The sequence below is a fragment of the Lycium barbarum genome, chromosome 8 (genome assembly GCF_019175385.1).
Source record: "Lycium barbarum isolate Lr01 chromosome 8, ASM1917538v2, whole genome shotgun sequence".
Taxonomy (NCBI): Eukaryota; Viridiplantae; Streptophyta; class Magnoliopsida; order Solanales; family Solanaceae; genus Lycium; species Lycium barbarum.
In genome coordinates, this window is record NC_083344.1 from 1,920,874 (window position 1) to 1,943,204 (window position 22,331).

The following is a 22,331-nucleotide window of genomic DNA, read 5'->3' on the forward strand; positions in this document are numbered from 1 at the left end:
AATGTTGCAATCCAAATGGATTATGAAGTATTCGTTATAGAAGATCGTAGATATTAGTTAAAGGTCAAGAAGGTCATGATTGGACATGTCTGGAGGGAAGCAAGCCATATGCCGATTTTATAGCAAATGAAGAAGCTTTGATATTTTGGAGTAATATATTTAAGGATATGAAGTCTATTTTCATAGCGGACTTAAACTGCATTGTATGTGACCGATTTTAGGATTTTTGTTTTGTTTATCTTTTTTTTGATATACCAAAAAGGTATGAAGTTATGCCATGACCTTTTTCTTTCTTTCACATTGTACTATTGATTTACCATTTCAGTTACATATATCACTCATTTAGTATCGAGGAAGTTTCAATATTTTTGTAGGTGAGACACACTAAGTTTTTCGATGGGGCCAATTCCAACCAGCTTATAATAAAAACAATCCTATGACGTTGGCTCCGTACAGTTTCATTAAGCAACAAAAGTTTCCCTAATGATATTCACTGTTTGCTATATCTTTTTCCATATTTTGTACAGAAGACTTTTGTTACGGTCTTCTTTTTATATCAAGGGGAAAGCTTCAATTCAATGATCTAAGCTAAAGCTGGTGGGGACTGCAATTGATCTAATCCATTAATTAACAATTTTCCCTTTTTATCTTTTGGTCAGTGCTCTCTATATTATTCCTTTGATTTCTTTATCTTTTTTTCACTTGCTTCGGCACAGAGGAAGATAGAAGGACATAAAATAAACAAACAAAAAGGTGGAGCTTCAATTACCTATCTAGGTTTAAGTAGATCAATTAAGGTTCATCTTCTTTTTCATATACTACTCCCTCTATCCCAATTTATGTGGCACTTTTCACTTCCCGAGATTCAAACTGCATAAATTTTGACCAATATTTTAAGATGCATTTTCGTACCAAAGTAATATAGGAAAAGTTGCAACTTATAGTACTTTTCATTTAGTTTTTAAATATATAAATTGTAATTTTAAAATATTGAGTTAATCTAATCCAAGTTAGCTTCAAAATTTAGTCAAATTGACTCTCGAAAAAAAAAAAGTTCCACATAAATTGGGACAGAGGGAGTATAAAATTACTTATGTTGTACAGTATGCTCAGCTCCACGAGTTAATTTTGGCATCAGGAAAATAGATGTACTTACAATCATAAGATATCCTTGGTAACCTATGTAAATTGTTCTTTTAAGATTATTACATGAGGAATTTAAGTTATTTATATAGTAGTAACTTCAATAATCGAAGCCTTCTCATTAAAATTTTATTTTCTTCTTTATACTATATGAAATATACACATATAAAGAACTGAGAACTCAATCTCTTTACAGTAGAAAAATGGATTGTTGTCTATTGATTTTTTTTTTTTTGTAATTTTACGATTTCAAAGACTTTTTTATAACCAATCAAGTCTTTAAAGCTCTTTTGACAATAACTGGTAAGTTTGAAGTGTAAAAATTGATATTATAATTATAAATAAGCAATCACATGTCTGGATAGAAATGTTAAAATTGAGTTGAACTGATCTTCTATTATTGTACTTCAAGTACTTTCTCAAGCAATTGTGTAGTTACTAACATGTTAGTAATTGACGTGTTTGGTAGAACAAATACAAAATTTTGCAGTATTTGTCGGTCTTTTCAGAGATTGTTGCATTCGAAGGTAGCAAGAGATACTATGGTAAATTTTTATTCTCAACAGTTAGATTATGTTTTATTTTAATACTATTTTCTTCATGAATCATGTGCATATATTTTGAATCAAATTTATTACTTTGATTGTGTTGTATTTAATGATGACTATGTATGTTAATATTTTACTTTTCAAACATACGTAAGAGAATTTGGATTTCGAATTGACGTTGGCTAACCTTCCTACTGTCCCCCCCCCCCCCCCCCCCCCCTCTTCCTTTTTTTTTAAAGAAATATCATTTCCTCCATCCATGAATATCAAAAAAGGAGGGATCAAATCGCATGATAAGAAATCTTAATACAAATCACTTAAAAGGAAAAAGGAACAATATGCAAGCTCTTGATCAGAATATGGTTTACTTTGGCATCCTAAAGACTAACTTTCTTTAAAGGAATCTCTTACTTTATCTTTGGTTATTTTATTATTATATTTGAAAATGTTGTACATATGCTCAGCTCCACGAGTTAATTTTGGCACCAGGAAAATATACGTACTTACAATCATAAGATATTCTTGGTAATCTATGTAGATTGTTCTTCTAAGATTAGTACGTGAGGAATTTAAGATATTTATATAGTAGTAACTTCAATAATCGAAGCCTTCCCGTTAAAATTTTATTTTCTTCTTTATACTATTTGAAATATACACATATAAAGAAATCAATCTCTTTATAGTAGCAAAATGGATTGTTGTCTATTGATAAAAAATAAAAATTGTAATTTTACGATTTGAAAGACTTTATATAACCAATCAAGACTTTAAAGCCCTTTTGGCAATAACTGGTAAGTTTTAAGTGTAACAATAGATATTATAATTATAAATAAGCAATCACATGTTTGGATGGAAATGTTAAAATTGAGTTGAACTTATCTTATATTATTTTACTTCAAATACTTTATCAGGCAATTGTGCAATTGCTAACATGTTAGTAAATTGATGTATTTGGTAAATAAATACTAACTTTTGCAGCATTTGTCGTTTTTTCAGAGATTGTTGCATTCGAAGGTAGTCAGAGATACTATGGTAAAATTTTATTCTTAACGATTAGATATGTTTTGTTTTAATACTATATTCTACATGAATCATATGGATGTATTTTGAATCAAATTTATTACTTTGATTGTGTTGTATTTAATGATGAATATGTATGTTAATGTTTTACTTTTCAAATATATGTAAGACAATTTGGATTTCGAATTGAAGTTGGCTAACTTTCCTTCAATTCCTTTTTTTTTATTTTTTTAGAAATGTAATTTCCTCCTTCCGTGAACATCAAAAAAGGAGGAACCAAACCGTATAATAAGAAATCTTAATACAAATCACTTAAAAGGCAAAAGGAATAATATGCAAGCTCTTGATCTGAATATGATTTACTTTGGCATCCCTAAAGATGAACTTTCTCTAAATGAATCTCTTACTTTATCTTTGGTTAATTTATTATTAAATTTGAAAATGTTGTACAGTACGCTCAGCTCCACGAGTTAATTTTGGCACCCGGAAAATAGAGGTACTTACAATCATAAGATATCCTTGGTAACCTATGTATATTGTTCTTCTAAGATTATTACGTGAGGAATTTAAGTTATTTCTATAGTAGTAACTTCAATAATCGAAGACTTCCCGTTAAAATTTTATTTTTTTCTTTATACTATTTGAAATATACACATATAAAGAAATCGGTCTCTTTATAGTAGTAAAATGGATTGTTGTCTATTGATAAAAAAAATTGTAATTTTACGATTTGAAAGACTTTTTATAACCAATCAAGTCTTTAAAGCCCTTTTGGCAATAACTCGTAAGTTTTAAGTGTAACAATTGATATTATAATTATAAATAAACAATCACGTGTTTGGATAGAAATATTGAAATTGAGTTGAACTTATCTTCTATTATTGTACTTCAAATACTTTCTCAGGCAATTGTGCAGTTACTAACATGTTAGTAAATTGATGTTTTTGGTAAACAAATACTAAATTTTGCAGTATTTTTCAGTCTTTCCAGATATTGCTGCATTCGAAGGTAGTCAGAGATACTATGGCAAATTCTTATTCTTAACGGTTAGATTATGTTTTATTTTAATAATATATTCTACATGAATCATAGGCTTGTATTTTGAATCAAATTTAGTACTTTGATTGTGTTGTATTTAATGATGACTATGTATTTTAATATTTTACTTGTTAAATATATGTAAGAGAATTTGGATTTCGAATTGAAGGAGGCTAACTTTTCTTCTGTTCCTTTTTTTTTTTTTAAGAAATGTCATTTCCTCCTTCCATGAATATCTAAAAAGGAGGAATCAAATCGCATAATAAGAAATCTTAATACAAACCACTTAAAAAGCAAAAGGAACAATATGCAAGCTCTTGATTAGAATATGATTTACTTTGGCATCCGTAAAGATTGACTTTCTCTAAAGAAATCTCTTACTTTATCTTTGGTTAATTTATTATTAAATTTGAAAATGTTGCACAAGATGCTCAGTCCACTAGTTAATTTTGGCACCAGGAAAATAGATGTACTCACAATCATAAGAAATCCTTGGTAACCTATGTAGATTGTTCTTCTAAGATTATTACGTGAGGAATTTAATTTATTTATATAGTAATAACTTTAATAATCGAAGCCTTCGCGTTAAAATTTTATTTTCGCCTTTATACTATTTGAAATATACACATATAAAGAAATCAGTCTCTTGATAGTAGAAAAATGGATTGTTGTTTGTTGATTAAAAAAAATGTGATTTTACTATTTGAAAGACTTGTTATAACCAATCAAGTCTTTAAAGCCCTTTTGGCAATAACTAGGGAGTTTTAAGTGTAACAATTGATATTATAATTATAAATAAGCAATCACATGTTTGGATAGACATGTTAAAATTGAGTTGAACTTATCTTCTATTATTGTACTTCAAATACTTTCTCAAGGAATTGTGCAGTTACTAACATGTTAGTAAATTGATGTGTTTGGTAAAACAAATACTAAATTTTGCAGCATTTGTCGGTCTTTCCAGAGATTGTTTCATTCGAAGGCAGTCAGAGATACTATGGTAAATTTTTATTCTTAACGATTAGATTATGTTTTATTTTAATACTATATTCTACATGAATCATATGGATGTATTTTGAATCAAATTTATTACTTGGATTGTGTTGTATTTAATGATGACTATGTATGTTAATATTTTACTTTTCAAACATATGTAAGAGAATTTGGATTTCGAATTGGCGTTGGCTAACTTTCCTACTATTATCATTTTTTTAAAAAGAAATGTCATTTCCTTCTTCCATGAATATCAAAAAAGGAGGAATCAAATCGCATAATAAGAAATCTTCATACAAATCACTTAAAAAGCAAAAGGAACAATATGCAAGCTCTTGATCAGATTATATTTTACTTTGGCATCCCTAAAGATTAACTTCTCTAAAGGAATCTCTTACTTTATCTTTGGTTAATTTATTATTAAATTTGAAAATGTTGCACAATATGCTCAGTTCACGAGTTAATTTTGGCACCTGGAAAATAGTTACACTCACAATCATAAGATATCCTTGGTAACCTATGTAGATTTTTCTTCTAAGATTGTTACGTTAGGAATTTAATTCATTTATATTGTAGTAACTTCAATAATCGAAGCCTTCCCGTTAAAATTTTATTTTTTTCTTTAAACTTTTTGAAATATACGCATATAAAGAAATCAGTCTCTTTATAGTAGCCAAATGGATTGTTGTCTATTGATAAAAAAATTGTAATTTTATGATTTGAAAGACTTTTTATAACCAATCAAATCTTTAAAATCCTTTTGGAAATAATTGGTAAGTTTTAAGTGTAACAATTGATATTATAATTATAAATAAGCAATCACATGTTTGGATAGAAATGTTGAAATTGAGTTGAACTTATCTTCTATTATTGTACTTCAAATACTTTCTCAGGCAATTGTGCAGTTAAAACATGTTAGTAAATTGATGTATTTGGTAAAGCAAATACTAAATTTTGCAGCATTTGTCGGTCTTTCCAGAGATTGTTGCATTCGAAGGTAGTCAGAGATACTATGCTAAATTTTTATTCTTAACGGTTAGATTATGTTTTATTTTAATACTATATACTACTTGAATCAGATGCATGTATTTTGAATCAAATTTATTACTTTTGTATTTAATGATGACTATGTATGTTAATATTTTACTTTTCAAATATATGTAAGAGAATTTGGATTTCGAATTGAAGTTGGCTAACTTTTCTTCTGTTCCTTTTTTTCTTTTTCTTTTTTTGTTAGAAATGTCATTTCCTCCTTCCATGAATATCAAAAAAGGAGGAATCAAATCGCATAATAAGAAATCTTAATACAAACCACTTAAAAAGCAAAAGGAATAATATGCAAGCTCTTGATCAGATTATATTTTACTTTGGCATCCCTAAAGATTAACTTCTCTAAAGGAATCTCTTACTTTATCTTTGGTTAATTTATTATTAAATTTGAAAATGTTGCACAATATGCTCAATCCACGAGTTAATTTTGGCACCTGGAAAATAGTTACACTCACAATCATAAGATATCCTTGGTAACCTATGTAGATTGTTCTTCTAAGATTGTTACGTTAGGAATTTATTTTATTTATATTGTAGTAACTTCAATAATCGAAGCCTTCCCGTTAAAATTTTATTTTTTTCTTTAAACTTTTTGAAATATACGCATATAAAGAAATCAGTCTCTTTATAATAGCCAAATGGATTGCTGTCTATTGATAAAAAAAATTGTAATTTTATGATTTGAAAGACTTTTTATAACCAATCAAATCTTTAAAATCCTTTTGGCAATAACTGGTAAGTTTTAAGTGTAACAATTGATATTATAATTATAAATAAGCAATCATATGTTTGGATAGAAATGTTGAAATTGAGTTGAACTTATCTTCTATTATTGTACTTCAAATACTTTCTCAGGCAATTGTGCAGTTAAAACATGTTAGTAAATTGGTGTGTTTGGTAAAGCAAATACTAAATTTTGCAGCATTTGTCGGTCTTTCCAGAGATTGTTGCATTCGAAGGCTGTCAGAGATACTATGGTAAATTTTTTTTCTTAACGATTAGATTATGTTTTATTTTAATACTATATACTACATGAATCATATGCATGCATTTTGAATCAAATTTATTACTTTGATTGTGTTGTATTTAATGATGACTATGTATGTTAATATTTTACTTTTCAAATATATGTAAGAGAATTTGGATTTCGAATTGAAGTTGGCTAACTTTTCTTCTGTTCCTTTTTTTCTTTTTCTTTTTTTGTTAGAAATGTCATTTCCTCCTTCCATGAATATCAAAAAAGGAGGAATCAAATCGCATAATAAGAAATCTTAATACAAACCACTTAAAAAGCAAAAGGAATAATATGCAAGCTCTTGATTAGATTATATTTTACTTTGGCATCCCTAAAGATTAACTTCTCTAAAGGAATCTCTTACTTTATCTTTGGTTAATTTATTATTAAATTTGAAAATGTTGCACAATATGCTCAGTCCACGAGTTAATTTTGGCACCTGGAAAATAGTTACACTCACAATCATAAGATATCCTTGGTAACCTATGTAGATTGTTCTTCTAAGATTGTTACGTTAGGAATTTAATTTATTTATATTGTAGTAACTTCAATAATCGAAGCCTTCCCGTTAAAATTTTATTTTTTTCTTTAAACTTTTTGAAATATACGCATATAAAGAAATCAGTCTCTTTATAGTAGCCAAATGGATTGTTGTCTATTGATAAAAAAAAAATTGTAATTTTATGATTTGAAAGACTTTTTATAACCAATCAAATCTTTAAAATCCTTTTGGCAATAACTGGTAAGTTTTAAGTGTAACAATTGATATTATAATTATAAATAAGCAATCATATGTTTGGATAGAAATGTTGAAATTGAGTTGAACTTATCTTCTATTATTGTACTTCAAATACTTTCTCAGGCAATTGTGCAGTTAAAACATGTTAGTAAATTGATGTGTTTGGTAAAGCAAATACTAAATTTTGCAGCATTTGTCGGTCTTTCCAGAGATTGTTGCATTCGAAGGCAGTCAGAGATACTATGGTAAATTTTTATTCTTAACGATTAGATTATGTTTTATTTTAATACTATATACTACATGAATCATATGCATGTATTTTGAATCAAATGTATTACTTTGATTGTGTTGTATTTAATGATGACTGTGTGTGTTAATATTTTACTTTTCAAATATATGCAAGAGAATTTGGATTTCGAATTGAAGTTGGCCAACTTTTCTTCTATTCCTTTTTTTCTTTTTTCTTTCTTTATTAGAAATGTCATTTCCTCCTTCCGTGAATATCAAAAAAGGAGGAATCAAATCGCATAATAAGAAATCTTAATACAAATCACTTAAAAAGTAAAAGGAATAATATGCAAGCTCTTGATCAGAATATGGTTTACTTTGGCATCCCTAAAGATTAACTTTCTCTAAAGGAATCTCTTACTTTATCTTTGATTAATTGGTTATTAAATTTGAAAATGTTGCACAATATGCTCAGTCCACTAGTTAATTTTGGCACCAGCAAAATAGATGTACTCACAATCATAAGATATCCTTGGTAACCTATGTAGATTGTTCTTCTAAGATTGTTACGTGAGGAATTTAATTTATTTATATATTAGTAACTTCAATAATCGAAGCCTTCTCGTTAAAATTTTACTTTCTTCTTTATATTATTTGAAATATACACATATAAAGAAATCAGTCTCTTTATAGTAGCAAAATGGATTGTTGTCTATTGATTAAAAAAAAAAATTGTAATTTATTATTTGAAAAACTTTTTATAACCAATCACGTCTTTAAAGCCCTTTTGGCAATAACTGGTAAGTTTTAAGTGTAACAATTGATATTATAATTATAAATAAGCAATCACATGTTTAGATAGAAATGTTGAAATTGAGTTGAACTTATCTTCTATTATTGTACTTCAAATACTTTCTCAGGCAATTGTGCAGTTACTAACATGTTAGTAAATTGATGTTTTTGGTAAAACAAATACTAAATTTTGCAGCATTTGTCGGTTTTTCCAGAGATTGTTGCATTCGAAGGTAGTCAGAGATACTATGGTAAATTTTTATTCTTAACGGTTAGATTATGTTTTATTTTAATACGATATTCTACATGAATCATATGCTTGTATTTTGAATCAAATTTATTACTTTGATTGTGTTGTATTTAATGATGACTATGTATGTTAATATTTTACTTTTCAAATATATGCAAGAAAATTTGGATTTCGAATTGAAGTTGGCTAACTTTCCTTCTGTTCCTTTTTTTTTTAATAAATGTTATTTCCTCCTTCCATGAATATCAAAATAGGAGGAATCAAATCGTATAATAAGAAATCTTAATACGAATCACTTAAAAGGCAAACAGAATAATATGTAAGCTCTTGATCAGAATATGTTCTACTTTGGCATCCCTAAAGATCAAATTGCTCTAAAGGAATCTATTACTTTCTCTTTGATAGACTTCTATATTTTCAGTTTAATTTATTATTTAATTTGAAAATGTTGTATAGTATGCTAAGCTCCACAAGTTAATTTTCGCACCTGGAAAATAGATGTACTTACAATTATAAGATATCCTTGGTGACTTATGTAGATTGTTCTTCTAAGATTATTACGTGAAGTGTTTAATTTATTTATATAGTAACTTCAATAATCGAAGCCTTCCCATTAATTTTGTTTTCTTCTTTATACTATTTGAAATATACACAGATAAAGAAATCAATCTCTTTATAGTAGCAAAATGGATTGTTGCCTATTGATTTAAAAAAAAATGTAATTTTATGGTTTGGTAGACTTTTTAAACCATTCAAGTCTTTAAAGCCCTTTTGGCAATAACTGGTAAGTTTTAAGTGTAACAATTGATATTATAATTATAATTAAGCAATCACATTGGATAGAAATGTTGAAATTGAGTTGAACTTATCTTCTAATATTGTACTTCAAATACTTTCTCAGGCAATTGTGCAATTACTAACGTGTTAGTAAATTGATGTTTTTGGTAAAACAAATTCTAATAAATTGTTCTTTTATTAAATAATTAAAATATCTTTAAACTTTTATAAATATTTGTCTAAAAGTATCTTAATGAAGAAAATGAGGACCGATAGGTATGGAGTAAAGATGACTTTATTAACCTTTGCATTGTTATTTTGCAGGATTCCACTGATATATCTATTGCAAATACTCATGCCAAGATAGGTATATAAGATACTAGAACAGTGATTGATGATGACCCAAATGCACTACTGGCTGGAAAGAAGATCAAGAGAGTATTGAAGAAGAAGAAAATTGCATACGTTATTGTATTGCAGATCTTGGAGAATCATTATTTAGTCATGTTTATGGTTTCCTTTATATTTTGTTCCTAGGAAATTTCTTTTGGTTATAAACAATATGGTACTCTATAATATCCAAGTTTCTGATAAGGATCAATTTTTTGGATATACTCTAATTTATGCTTCATTAAACTGGTATTCTATTGATATTCTGAAGCCAATTATACCTTATTTCTATTAGAAGGCTAGCATGTTGTCACCTTGAAACTGAGGATGTTGGCGGAATGGAAGTGAGAAACATGTTGGTCTAAAAATAGTAATGGAGTCATCAAATTGACAATGGTCTTTGTTGAATTGGATATTAGCAAACCAATTTGCAAGATTATTGTCCAAAAAACTTATAAAATGGATATCTAATAATTGAATTTATGGGTATCTAGATTGAATTGGGAATGCACATATAAAATTATAAATTAAGTGTTTTCAAGAATATCTTTGGTTCAAAAATGTGGTTGGGTCTTTGAATGACTCATCCTATCCTCTCAATTTTATTTCGACCTCCTTGATCTTCACTCTTAATTCTGCATTTTCAGCTACAAAGTTTCTCACTTTGCCATTTCCTCTTTCATGTAAACAAGGGAGAGAGGGAGAAGGTGTAGAAGGATCATGACAAATGGTTATGGCGACGCTGGACTTAATTCATTTGATATGATTGAGATTGTTTGGTTGACCTATAATCAGCAGTGAAATTATTACTGCTATACACTCATCTGGTTTCCTATCAAGTAAAATGAGTGATGACATGTTGAAAAATCAGGACATAAAATGTGTTCTCTTGCAAGCAGCATATCAACATTAACTGAAGTCATGCACACAAAATGAGAAAACGGACAAGTGTAATTGTGGAAGTTAGTTTGCTATGCGATGTTGTGTAATATTTATACAATGTTAAATTGTAGAGAAAATTTGCACGGAAGCACAAGAGAGACACTACGTCTTGGTCTATACTATTTGTGCATAGCTAAGATATTGGCAAAGTCTGAAAGGAAAAATTGAACTTAAGCACAAGAGAGACGCTACCACTAGAATTTTGAAGATATGTATCTGCCATAGCTCAAACATTTCACATATATGATTTCTACTTGCGTAAATCATTAGGTTTATGTTTTTCATGTGCTATTTTCTTCTCTATTTTTTTTTTCTTCTGCTCCTATCCTTCATCACCAAATAACTATGCAAAACATTCACCATGTGAAAATAAATATAAAATGTTGGGCCCGTGCCATGCCCATCTAATATATATAATAAATATAATTGTTTCTCTTTTATATTGATTGGAGCTATATTTACTTAACAAGTTGTAGAATTGGTAATAAATGGAAAGAAAATTCTATAGTTTAAAGTTTTTTGTTTTATATGAATTGTAATTATAGATTATTTTTTAAAATAATTCCATTTAGCTAAGACAAAGAAAAATGAGAAAATTAAAGGATTTAAATGAGTAAATGAGATTTCTTGACCGCTGATAATTTGAGTAGAAAAAATGACTTTTTCAGATATCTTATGTCTAAAAGTTTAAAATTTCTTGTAAAAAGAATCATAAAAATAAAAAGAAGTTGTAAAGAGCCAAAAACCCATTTTTCCAGATTCAAATGCTAAAAATAATTAATTCATTCGCAAAAATGAAATATTCAACAATGACAATATAGAAGAGGTTACATCTTTTCTTCTTCTTCTTTTGTATTCTCATTCCAAGGGAAGCATCATGGCTATATATACAAGATAAGTTGAGACAGCCTTCACTAACAAAAAGTCAGTTTAGCTCTATATTGCTGGCTAAACCATTTAAAATGACATTAAACTGTACCAAATAGCAACTTTGTAACCATAGCTTTATGTTGCAGAGTTGGTCAATGTATTGTAATGATCTAGTTAACCTAACTATCAGTTACAACTAAACTTGGAATACGCAGATCAAATTTAAATCACCTGCCCTTGCTTTCTCTCACTTTGCTTCGGCTATTCTTGTGCATATTGATTCAGCATTTGATACCTTGCTAACACTGTGAACGAAAACAAAAATAATCACATCAAGCCCCTACAAATTAGATGACAACATATAATACTTAACGGGAAAAGCACAGAGGAGGGTTCAAGATTTAAACTTGATATGTTCAGTGTGTAAGGTTCTTAGCATTGAATATATTGCACTTATGATATTACGGGTCCGAATTTTTAATATCTCTTGAAATTGTAGTAATTTGTCACAACACATGGTTGCATCCGCCTCTTGTCGCATAAATTCAACCAAAAGCAAGATAAAAAAAATAAAAAAAAATAAAACTTTTTATATTTTTCTGTATTATTTATAGCACCGTCGCTACAAAAATATTGACTATTTTTCTTTTATTGCAATTTTTAGACATTTTAAAAATATTTTTAAAGCTTACCACAAGAGAAGGTCCCCGCTAGATGCCAGTTTTTCATGGATCCATTCAGGAGCTATTTCTTGCAATAACCAAAGTTGCTCTTCGACTTCTCCTGAAAAGAAAAAAGACAAATTTATTAGAAGCAGCTTCATAATGTCAAAGCACTCAAAAGAATTTAAATGATAATCGACCAGGACTTACTTTTATCAGCAATATCTAGATGGCTCGAAATCACTTTGTGCATAAGCTCCTCTTTAGTAATCACAAAACGTTTCATCGATTGAAATAGGAAGTAAATCATGTCGAAAAACTTAGGCAAACTCGAAATCATTTTCTTGCGCCATTTTGCTTGGGATATGGCTGGATCATTCTCCTCTAATGCCTTCTGCTCTTTGTCTCTAATCTGCAAATCCGTGAAAAATTAGCACACCAACCTCAAATAGTAGACCACGAAATATAGATATCCTAATTTCGCAGTTCAAAGAATCAACTTCTTATATTATTAGCAAAGAAATGGTGTCATGTAAGAAGTGTCTTACCGACTGTAGAAGATTCCCGTTAAGAATGTCAAGGATTTCATCATCTGCTGTAATTTTTGAACTCTTCACAGGAGTATCAAAGGTCAACAACCTACTAGGAGGAGGCCGCCTAGCTAGTTTTATTGGTGATTCGGTTGACTCGCCATCTGGACTCATATAGCATCTCTTGGGAGGTTGGATCGCAGGTGTAGAAGCCATCAATTTTGCTGGAGTACTTTCAGAACTTGACAAAGACAAACAATCTTCACCTTTCGTATTTTTTAATGGAGTTGATGGTAGTGGAGATGGTGGTGAAGTAACAGAACGAACCCCTCGCGTTGAAAGCAGCTTAGAAGGAGTTTTATTGACAGCTTTAGAGGTGTTGGTGGAACAATTAGCAATCTCAGGTTCCGCGCCAATAGATGCTCGATGAGAAAAGGATTTCCTGAAAGATTGAGCCAGGTGAGATACAGCTACTGGCGGCTTCTGCATTGGGCTGATTGGTCTCTCGTCTATCGAGAGTGGGCCCGCAAGACTTGATGAGTTTGTCAAGTGCTCTTGTTTTGACGTGCCGAATGCTCCTGATAATGCTTCCTCAGGAATGTCATCTCCCTGGAATTCAGAAATAGCATTTGTTAATAACAACACTAGTTTTGTAGAAAAAGCAAAATCTCTAAGTATAGCCTGCTCGTTTCAACTTCTTTTGGAGGAATTCAGGGAGCAAAGGATATCAGGCAGTAAAAGGGATATTCCAACACTAATTTCATTAAGGGATAATTACATTTTTGGACTGCTCTAAAACATAATAGCCCATAAATGTATATGTTTTGTAAATTAAGTATAAATATACAAATAATATATATTTTATGTATACATTTTGTATATTTTGGCTAGAGCCCTTTTATTAACAACACTAAGTTTTGCTAATCAATAATGTATTGCATGAAAAGAGATATCAGAATGTCTAGAGGGTTATTGGTAAGCTTCAAACTAAAATTATGTCTCGCAGAGCTAACTTAATATCTCAAACTATGCTGATGATTTCAAGACGACATAGGTTTAACTCTATAGCTACTAAATACACCAATCGTGCCCAATTTGGCCTTGAGAATAACAAATAATGTACTCGCAACATATCATTGCAATTGCAAAGCAATTTTCTAATTGTCAAAGCTAGCACAAGTTAAAAAATATGTCTTACCTCAGGGTGGGATTTAAAGAAATCCAAAATCCGATGGCAGAAGACGTCCCACAGTTGTACATTGCCACTAGAGGATTTCAGCTTCTCATCAACTTCAACTCCGTTAGCATTTAATGTAATATGAAGATCGGGCTTCATACAGCTTGTTCGTTCATCGAACACAAGCATCTTCTTTATCTCAATTGCCTCGGGTAAAAGAAACTTCATCTGCGCTAAGTGATTGTAAGTAAACTTCCTGCACAATCAACAGAGAGCCACACAATTAGCAATGATTCATACACAAATCGTCAGTAAATGCACTCAAAGTTCAGATTTCATATGTTCTTTGATTTGCAAAAACAACCACCTTTATTTATGGCCAAACTGGCAACTATTTCAAATTAGACCAGAGATGTTTAAAATTCAAAATTAAGAGTATTCAGATAATAATTTGAGTGTGTACATACTCAACGGATATGCACAAATAGTCACTTTTATGGCCTTTATATTTAAAAGATGGCGATTTTTACAAAATTAGACAAATCATCAATAAAAATGTATCGAAAATGTCGTTTGCATACCTATCTGTTAGACACTCCACTTTTGTACTAATGTTTGTAAATGTCGTCTAAGAACCCTTCAACTTCAGCAACCGAACCGAATTGGCCATTCTACTGAAGAATTCAACCAACAATTCGTACCTACACAAAAACACACCAATGTTAAAACCAAAAAAAAAAAAAAAACAAGAACATGTGTAGCTTTGTGCCAACGATTTAAGCGCACGTAAAACTTGATTGAGTCAACCTTTAATTATGAATTGAAACACATTATACTCTCAACACGTGGTACTATTAAAATTAGAGATTCAAACTTTAATATTTGCCTAAAATTTTTGTGGTTTTATACATTTAATAAACGGAATTTTTGAATCCATTGTTTATTTTGCTTATACAATTCTAGATCGTCTCCGTCCAATAACACTTATCCACACATTATACTATTGAAACTATGAATTTAAACAAATTATATCTCAACATAATATATTACACCTATATAACCAAATTACTTTTTGAGATTAGGTATTCAAAATATATACAACCCAAAATAATATATTACACCTATATAGCCATATTACTTTTGAGATAAGGGATTCAGAATATATACAACCCAAAATAATATATTACACCTATATAGCCATATTACTTTTGAGATAAGGGATTCAGAATATATACAACCCAATATAATATATTACACCTATAAAGCCAAATTACTTTTGAGACGAGGGATTCAGACTATATACAACCCAATATAATATGTTACACCTATATAGCCAAATTACTTTTGAGAGGAGGGATTCAGAATATATACAACCCAATATGATATATTACACCTATATAGCCAAATTACTTTTGAGATGAAGGATTCAAAATATATACAACCAAACATAATATATTACACCTATATAGCCATATTTTCAGTTTACATTCGCATAATCAACTTTTTTTTTGTTCGCAACAGTGCTTATTACACACTCATTGTAACCAATGAATCCACCTTGTATAGAAGTGTATAAGAGGTGTTTAAGGAAAAAAGGGGCTAAACCGGGTAAATATTTTTTCCCGGTAGACATAGAGCGTAATTTTCTCTATTTGATGAAACTTAAATGTTTTTATACATTTCAATTGTTTATTTCGCTTATAACACATAGATCCAGATTATGTAAAATCCCCCAAAAAAAAAAATTGTAAAACAAAACACTTACTTTTCTGGTAGCTGAAATTTTAGTGGTTTTATACATTTAGGCAAAATAACAATTTACCCGAAATGGCCCTTTTATACATTATTATACACTTTTATACAAAAGTAAGTGTATAATGTTGTATATACTGTATATAAACACTGTTGCAAAAAAAAGTTAGCTATGCGGATGTAAATTAAAAAATATATGGCTACATCAGTGTAATATTTCATGTTGAATTGTATATTATTGAAATTATCCCCATTTAATAAACTTACAAATAGATCCAGATTATATAAAATCCAAAAAAAAAAAAATGAAAAAAAAAGAAACACTTACTTTTCTGGTAGCTTTACTGAATTTACATGCTTCTTCCCTTTAGCTGAAGAAGAATAAGAAGACTCTAACTCGGGTTGTTTCACCTGGCGGGTCGGGTCGGGTTTCCGGAGCTTCTATGCGGCTTGTCGGATATCTTTCAATGAAAGTGCGGTGCTCCGATTACGAGTCCGGCGAGGAGCGGTGATTGGTTTTTCGGGTGTTTTGGAGCTCCATGGATCCATAGATGGAGCCCCGGTAGACGATGGATCATTCGGGTCGGATCCGATTTGAATGTATGCAATAGTGAAGAAGGTTCAGTAGATGACTCCATTAATTAAAAAAAATTAGATTAACAAATTAAAAAGGAAATCTGTTCAAGAAATTGATGAGTACTTTTTTTTTGCAGAGAATGTAAAGAGACGGCGTTGCGGTTACCATATGTAGTAGCATTTTTTTCTGGCGGGAAAGATGCTAACGTGGCTACTATGCCAGGTCGGATTTGCGCTAATTAGCGGGAAAGCTGAGGTGGAAGCTGATGTGTTTGTTTGCCACGTAAGATTTTGGCGCGAAATTTTATTAGGGGGAAAGGCTCATGGGCTGTACTTCGTGAACCTTGGATTGTTGTGATTTGGGTCATTTGCACTTTTGTTCCTATTCTGTGTTGGCCTTTAACCTCGTAACAAATTATTTTTTGGTGAAAGAATGTCGCTGTGCCCCCCTGAAAATAAAGTAATTGTTCGTCTATACTTCTCTTACTTTTATGTCCCTAAAATTATTTATTTGAAATTATGATACCAACATCATAAAAAATATACTATGATAGTATCATGTTCATTTACTCAAAAGACATATTTTTCTAAAATATATTTTCTATAATATCATCATTTTATATACATATACTATGATAGTATTATGAAAAACTGTTTCAGTACTTCAATGAAATACTTCTCAGACATTCATGATACCATCATGGTACATAAATATACTGAGATAGTATCATGAAGGATAAAGACTCGAGCAGTCTTCCGTGATACCATCACGATATTATACTGCGATGGTATCATGATGGAAGGATATTGGGCGAGAGGGTTTTCGGGTAATATTTTTTGTCGGTTGGGTAAAAAGCGAAATTAGTTTAGAAGGGGGCATGAGCGGGTACATATATTATATTTTAGCATATTTTGCGTGGTTTTCTTTAAATTTATTGCAGGACATAAATTTATATTTTCGCATAATAATATTCCACAATTTATGTCGGCATGACTTTTGTCCTTAAAGAACTTATGCCCCGCTAGAAATAAAGACTTGATTGCTTAAGGGACCAAAATTAAAGACCAGCCCATTTATAGGACAATTAGTGCAATTTCTTCCAATAATTTGGTATTGGCCGTTACAATTCTTTTCTTTATTTATTTCTCTTTTTAAGTACATTTATTTTATTTTATTTTTATTTTTAATTTATTGAAGTTAGATTTACTAAATAATTAAATTTAGTATAATTGGTAATAAATGAAAGAACTGTATCTGATTTATAGATGTTTGATAGCATATGGACTACAATTATAGTCTATTTATAAATTAAAAAAAAAACTTACAAAATTATTTTATATTTTCTAAAAGTTAATACTAATAACACTTAATTGATGAGAAGTTGTAGAGCTATGTAGTAGTGAATGTAATCTGCCAATTTGGTGCGTTACCGTCACAATTATTTTATTCATTTCTCTTTTTATATTGTTTGATGAAGCTAGATTTATATTAAACAATTAAATATTGTGCAAATTTGGTGCGGTACCGTTATCATTATTTCCAATAAGTATTTTTCTTTTTATATTGTTTGAAGCTAGGTTTATACTAAACAGTTAAATATTGTGCAAATTTGGTTTGTGACTGTTACAAGTATTTTTAATGAGTATTTCTCTTTTTATACTTATTTATTTGAAGCTAGATTTACGTGTGAAATTGGTAATAAATGAAAGAATGGCCTATGATTTATAATATTTGTTGTATATGAACTACTTATATAGACTTCTTTAGTACAAAATAGATTAATCTTGAAATTGACTCTTGACCAGGGTCCAGCACTTGTTCCACACTCGAGCGACTTGGTTCGGAGAATAATGAATTAGTTTAGCTGCTTGGAGTGTTTTTGGATGTTTAGCTTTGGATAGAAGATGTTACTCCTTTTATTCCAATTTGTTTGAAGGTTGACCAATTTGAAAGTCAAACGCCTGACTACGGTTTTCTCCAACTCTTTCTTATATTTTGAATTATTAATTGTGCAGACTTATAATACTTTTTATGTATGTTTCAAATATATAAATTTTATTATAAAATGCTCGAAAAATCTATATTTAAAATTAAGTCAAAGAAAAAGTTGTTTGACTCACAAATTGGTAACCTTCAAACAAATTGGGACGGAGGAAGTATGATTTGGGATTCCAAATCATGATTTCAATTTTTTTAAAATGTAAAAATCGACCCAAAAGTTTATATTTTATAAAAAAAATTTATTAGTTTGTAGATATATTTACCAACCATTTATATCAAATATTAAACAATTTGCAAGTGGGTAGGATATTTAAAATATATTAAAAAGTAGTTACGCTACAACTCATGTTTAATTTTTCTTTTTATTGAACTAAAGTTTGATCAATTGATCTTGTATTTTTTAGAAAGGCCTTATAGAAGCGTATTAATTTTGTTATGAATTATGATTTTCTCATTTGGTAAGATTGTATAAGTTTGATGGTTTCACAACTTGTGAGGGTTTTTATATCTATCAGACGAAATACAATTTAAAAAATCCTAATTATATGTCCAAACAAAAATCCAACTTCAAGTCATCATGATTTCAAATTATTGGTTTCATATCATATCCAAGCGACTCCTTACTTTCTTTTTGTCTATTTTTAAAAAGCTATTTATATATTTAGTAAATTTGTAATTGCGGCATTCGTATTCTACTATCATAAATTTTTAAGATTCAAGAAAATATTAAATTCTTATAAAGGGTTTAATATTCCAATGATAGGCCTTAAAATTCGAACCTGATCTAAACTAATTTTTCAATTTTTTTTTGTCGCTAAACTAAAAGAATACATTATCACACGCTAGTAGTAAAAATTTACCCACATTATATTGAATGCTCACACCAAATAAGAGCCCGTTTGGATTAGCTGAAAAAAAGTGACTTTTAAGCATAAGTGTTTAAAGTACTTTTAAGTGCTGAAAGTTATTTTATAAATAAGCAATTACATATTTGGATAAAAGTACTTAAAGGTTTTTTTTTTTTTTTAAATAAGGGCAGTATTGAAATTAACAGAAAATATAAGGGATAAAAGGGTAAAATTGTTGGTCAAACCAAAATAGCTTTTAAGCAAAAAAAAAATAAGTTGGGATTGAACAACTTCTTGGTTTTGGCTTATTTTAAGCACTTTTTAACTTAATTTAAGCTGTTTTCTATTTTTGTCAAACACTGAAATAAGTTAAAAATGACTTATAAGCTGGTTTGACCAACTTATAGGCCAAACCAAACGGGCTCTAAGTGGATACATAACATGTCTTTCCATATATAATATTAGTATTTTATAATGGTTAATTAATTTACATTTTCACGTTATTAAATTAATAAAACACGATAACTTTAATTGATTTGAAGTAAACATTAGTATGAGTAAGTATTTGCTCAAACTAGCTATGTCACTCGCTATACACCTTTTCAGTTTAAAACATTATGATCAAATCTTTTTTATAATTTTAAAATTCGTCAATCAAATAAGACAAAAAATGGAGGGAGTAATCTCCAAAATAAATGAGAATCCCAACTACAGGAAGTAGTGACACAGAAGGTCACCCAACTATGAGTAATGATCTCTCAAAATCATGTTTCTTTGTTTTGTAACAATAAGGTCACTCAACTTTTCCTATATCACATCAAAAGCCACCCAATAAATATTTGTCCAATAAAATATGACATGTCACTTAATTTAATCCACATGGAATTTTTTTTCTCAGTCCCTATGGTAAAAAGACCCGATCCAAACCCAACCAAATCTAGGCCTATTCAGGCAAAAGACCTTTGTCACGACCCAGCCCCGTGGGCCGCGACTGGCACCCTACCTGGGTACCCAGACCAAACCACATATTCATTTACCAAATCCGAGCATATTCCAAAAATTCATGAAAGTCATATCAAACAGAATTTATATCAAAATATGTCTTAAGCGGTCGCACAAATCAAAATATCATATCGAATCCAAACTGAGCGGCGGAATAGACATCGCCGGTCAAAAGTGCAAACATAAGCATAAGGGCCATCATAACAAACGGACCGCTTTAAGACCAGAAAACAAAATCAAACAAACATACATAGGACCTTCGCCCCACATATATGACTACAGGCCTCTACGAATTCAAAACAAAGACATATGGCGAGACAAGGCCCCGCCGTACCCAAATAGTCAAATGTACAGAATGTATACATAGCAAAAGAAGTCTGTACCAAAAGTGGACTCCGAGTCAAGAAGGAGTACTCTGAAGTAGCAAAGAGTGAAGCCTACAGTGGGGGATCACCAATATCTGCACCTGCGGGCATGAAACGCAGCCCCCGAAGAAAGGGGGTCAGTACGAAATATGTACTGAGTATGCAAAGCACGGAGTACAGAAATATGGGCCAAAACTGAAAGCAAATCAGATAACAAAGTGGAGTACAAATCGGTATGTCAAAATCCGTATCAAATCATATACATATACATAATGCAGACGAAATCATGCAAACGCTCAAGAACGTGGTCGCCACTCCGACACTGGCGCCACACACAGCATAACACCAGAAGGTTTCAAATCTCCGTACATCCCCGAACACAAACATATGGGAGCATATCGCATCACCAGCCATATCACAGCATAACTCCAAGCGGAATCCCGGCCCTATGGCGAGGTCTCGGGAACCGGAACACAGCATACGGCCGAATTATCATAGGGCGCACGAATCATAACCGGCCCGGGAACTGGTGAACGAAGTCATAATAGGGCACGAGCGGAGTCGTGAGCAAACAAATGCAATTCATATTTCAAAATAGCCTTTCAAAACATAATGAGTTCATATATCCTTTCATAAACCAAAAATAGTCAAATCGTTAGTTGGTACGAATGTTCATTTCACAAAACGTTTCCAAAGTGGTGCATATAGCTCAAAAGCGTAATTTAACATATCATAGTAATCGAAGCATATCTCATAGAGGAACGTTTCGAGATCAAAGGGTTCATATCAAACTTTATTCAAAAGGAGAGCCCGATAGGACAAATAGGGCGTCTCGGGGTTAGCGGGCCCACCTCGGGTCAAATCGAGGTGGCGAACATAATTTACGAACATTTAGAGGCAAAATGGTCATACATAATGATTTTCAAAGTAACCCGATCACATTTCGATAGGTTTCGGGCATTGGGTCGTATTCTAGCCAAAATAGAGCCTTTAGGCTTCAATCGAATTGAATGAATAGTAGTCGTTTTATAGATCGGGTTTCGAGGAGCAGAATTGCTCCGGAAGTTCCGATATTCACCTAACATACTAAGATATGCCAAACGAAGAAGTGGGGAGCTTTACATACCTTATAGACGTCTTATGCTCTCCTTAAAATCAAATCCCGTTTCGTCCGAAATCTGCAAATGGTCAAAGTTACCAATTTGAGATTCTTAGGCTTAAAGTTTCCATTAACTTGATTTTTGTCTCCCGAAATTTCGGTAGCATTTCCCCTATAAATCTAACATCCCCGAGACTTAGCTCGGCTCCAAATACATCAACAACAACAACCCAAACATCACAAACAACATAAATCACAATCAAATCATTCTAACTTCAAAGTTCTACCTTACTACACAAGTTGACAATCTTTCATTCAAACTTCACAATTCCAAATCTATATCCACATTATTGTATTCATTCACTCATTCAAGATTATGCAATCACATCCCAAATATATTCCAAACCATATACAAAATTTCTCAAAATTCATTACTTTCCATATTTCTTTCAAAACATCAAAACTTACAACGAATGTTCTAACTTGCGTCGTTTCATTCCGAATCCATTAACATCAACCATAA

General features: G+C 30.5%; 1 pseudogene; it reads right to left on the reverse strand.

Moving 5' to 3' along the window:
- Positions 1-11,743: 11,743 nt before the first annotated feature.
- Positions 11,744-20,299, reverse strand: LOC132605643 (CDT1-like protein a, chloroplastic; annotated as a pseudogene).
- Positions 20,300-22,331: the final 2,032 nt, after the last annotated feature.